This window comes from Octopus bimaculoides, chromosome 2 (assembly GCF_001194135.2).
Source record: "Octopus bimaculoides isolate UCB-OBI-ISO-001 chromosome 2, ASM119413v2, whole genome shotgun sequence".
In the NCBI taxonomy this organism is placed as follows: Eukaryota; Metazoa; Mollusca; class Cephalopoda; order Octopoda; family Octopodidae; genus Octopus; species Octopus bimaculoides.
In genome coordinates this window covers 157,923,761-157,927,689 of record NC_068982.1, presented here as the reverse complement: position 1 = coordinate 157,927,689, position 3,929 = coordinate 157,923,761, and the positions used below count along the sequence as shown (strand labels likewise).

The following is a 3,929-nucleotide window of genomic DNA, read 5'->3' as shown; positions in this document are numbered from 1 at the left end:
GTGGGTGTAGTGTATGTGTGTGTGTGTGTGTGTGTGTGTGTGTGTTTGTGTGTGTTTGTGTGTGTGTGTGATTAAGTAGGAACGGACGTTTCACCAGTACGACTTTGAATTTCCCCATTTTGGCTGGTCAGGCTGTAGTGATATAAATATTCGAACCTATAATTTGGGAAGTCACATAATTTGAAAGAAATAACACGATTAGAGGTTCATAATTATGTTTGTGAGGAAAAGTCTGATATAGGTTATTTAGTGATGGGTAAGTTGGGGTGGCGTGAGTTGGGAAAACAAGAGTAAAAGTGACTGAAAGGAGAGATATGTGTAGGAAAACTAAAAGAAAGAAAAAGTGAAATGGAGACACAGCGATACGTCGTCAAACATATAATTTAACTCTGATTATCTCTGATCGTTAGATGTTTGACAAGCTCTGGAAATTGTTAGGCTGCAGTATCTCTGATGAATATAACATCAGTTTCAGATTATATCAGTTTAACGGCTTACCTATTTAAAATACAATATAACCATAATATATTACGTTCTAAAGGCTCCTCAGCGAGTAATAATTATCAAAATACGCTTTGAACTTGAATGACAAGCACACAACTTGAACATCAAATGGAACCTCTGTACTGCAGAAAATCCTATAACCACTTGTTAAATGATTCAATGATTTACGCATCTGCAAGAATATAGAAATCTTGCTTCACTTTTAAGGATATTTTGAGTTGAAATTCTAACTTTTACTCAATAAATTCAAAATACCATTTAGTTAGCATTAGAGTTACCTTCCCTGGCCCATAAACCATAAATTTACCTAAATGAATTTTGTTTATAATTAGCTTTTATGTCACTAACTCTCATCATATTGTATATTATGCTCTCTCATTCTATTCTTCTACAGGTAACCTTATTACCACTCATTTTCTAAAGTTTATTTATATTCTATGCGCAAAACTCTTCTCCCTTCCTCTCTTTCCCCAATACTATCTTTGTGTCATTTTCTTTGTCTTTCTATTTCTCTTTACGATCTAAATTCCTTTCTCTTTTTTCTTTGTTATTTATATCACTCTTTTCGCTCGCTTTTACTCTTTATATTTCTTGTTATTTCTTTCTCTCCTTCATAGTCGACACTGCTCACACCTTACACATCCACTTTTCATTGAAAACCCATTACAAACAATCCTTCACAAATGATCTTTCGAAATAAATCTCTGAACAACTTTTAAATACGAGTATTTTTGTAACTTCACCATTTATATGCCCATATATTGATAGATGTTCTAAATATGATGAGTATGGCCTGACATGTTGTTAGGCAGTGAACAAAGTCACATGAGAAGACCCAGCTTATATTAAATTTCATATCGCTACAAATAGATTCTCCGTCAGTCTCGACGATGAGTCTACCAGTTGTTTGATGACCAGAAGCAGCTATCGATTGAATTATATTCTAAGTGACCGAGTATTCCATAGTTACTTATGCATTTGATATAACCCTGGGCTCTTTCAGATAATGAGCAGCGCATCGATGCTCTTCTAAACAGATTCTCATTTTCCTAATTCCATTCAAAATTATTAGGTCTACTTGAAGCTATGGTGGAATATATATATATATATATATATATATATATATATATATATATACAACAGACATTACCAAATGTCTTTGCAGTAGGATCGAATCTGAGATTTACTATGGCGAATCAAAGTTCTTAAGTACTCGGCATTGCATGCCTCCATTTATTTCAATACACCACATATTGAGCATTTTTTTCTTCTGGAGTTTTTATACATTACCATGCGTTCACTCCTGATATATAATTACATATTACATACTACATACATACATACATACATACATACATACATATATATATATATATATATATATATATATACGTTTACATACACACACACACACACACACAGATATATATAAATACACTCACATACATATATATGTACATATATATATATATACATACATACATCATCATCATTTAACGTCCGTTTTCAATAATGGTATGATATACATACATACATATATACATATATATATATATTACTTTCGAGACAACTCACGTATTTTACTTGGCATATCTATATGTCTTGGCAAAGAGGCAAAAATAAGAAAAAACATTGTTTCTTACCCTTACTTCTCCTGTGTCAATCTAAGGGAAAGCATCAAAGAAACTAACCGGCGTTATGAACCTCTGACAGCAGCGTTCATCAATTCCCTTTCAGATTTTTATCCATATCAACTAATGCATGTATGTTTGCGTGCAAACGTACAAGGAAACACATGCGCGCACACGCTTTATCTCTCTCTCTCTCTCTCTCTCTCTCTCTCTCTCTCTATCTCTATCTCTCTTTCAATCTCTCTCTCTCTGTCTGTCTGTATCTCTTTCTCTTTATCTCTTCCGCCCTCTACCATACCCAAGCACATATTGTAGCATGGTAATTGTTAACTTTTCCGTGACTTAAAGTTTCATGTCTCAGGCAAGAACTTTTCACATAATCATTAGACATATTTCAAATACAACCGCATAACAGACAAAAAAAGGCTCTCTAAAAAACAACTTCTAGTTGCGCATGCATGTACATTATATTGCAATGAAGCGTAAGTTTCTTGCATCTGCGATATTGATAAATTCCCTTACATTAAATATTAAAATATGGATATGTCAAAATTCAAAATACCAATTCGAAAAAAATTAATACTTTGTGCATTTACCAATATATTTTTATAAATGCAGCTTGTTGTGCACCCAAGGCCGTGGGCTTTTGCAGAAGGCAAGAAGGAATTGATGTGTCTGCCTTTGTAGAGAATTTATGAAAATTTACTTCACTTATACATTTAAATAGTTTTCTTTTTCAAATTAATTAGTATCATTTCCTGAATTACATAAATTTCAAAAGCTTAACACACTTTTAGATACATTTTAGAATATTAAAGTGGATCTTGAATTTTTACTTCAATTTGTCGAACTTTCCAAATGTAGTTCAGTAGATCTTGGGGCATTACTTGTATTCTTCTCCTTATTTGTGAAGGAAAACAAAGCCGTGACTGAAATAGATTTATGTAAGGGCACGTATGGATACTCACACACTCATATGCAGACACACGCGCGCATACCCACAAAATTATATTTATGCATATGTGTGTGTGTGTGTGTGTGTGCGAGAGACTGTGTATTGTGTGCGCGCGCGTGTATGAAGTCGGAAAAAGCAGTACTCAATACCATATACTTATTTTGGATGAGTCATCATCTTACATAGGTATGTGTGTAGGTATGAATGTATGTTTGCATGAACGTATGTATTTCACGCATGTATGTATATATGCATGTATCTATCTATTTATCTACCTATATGTCTATCCATCTATCTGTGTATGTATGTGCGTATATGTGTATGTATGTACGTTTTCTAACGATTTATATTACCTCATTTGCCCAGCAATATCTTCATTGTCAGTGCGTGTTAATTATCTAAAATAACGAGAGAGCTTTGTGTGGTGCAATACACAGATACATGTGTGTGTGTGAGTGTGCGGGTGTGGTTGGGTGTTTGTGTGTGGAGGGGTGTAATAAATGCATAGATACACACACACATACTTACATACATACACACACACACACACACACACACACACACACACACACACACACACACACACATACATCAGTTTCCTTCCGAAGAAATTCTTCTCAAAAGATCCGTTTGATCGGACTGTTTTGTCCTACAGACCTATACAACATTTTGTGACAGATAGTAAATTAGAGAATAAATAAATAAATAACAAATTTCAAAATAACAGCAAAATAAAATGTGATTTTTATATTTAAATTACATATATATGTATTGAGAATATACACTCTGTATGTTAACTGGAATATATGTGTGCGTATGTGTGTGCATGTGTGTGTATA

The 3,929-nt window shown here is 33.5% G+C and overlaps 1 protein-coding gene across 1 annotated transcript in view; it reads left to right on the top strand.

Moving 5' to 3' along the window:
- The window catches only part of LOC106869371 (ADAMTS-like protein 2), a 147,675-nt gene that overhangs the window by 111,000 nt on the left and 32,746 nt on the right, over positions 1-3,929 (top strand). The gene's annotated exons all lie outside the window — the stretch shown is intronic.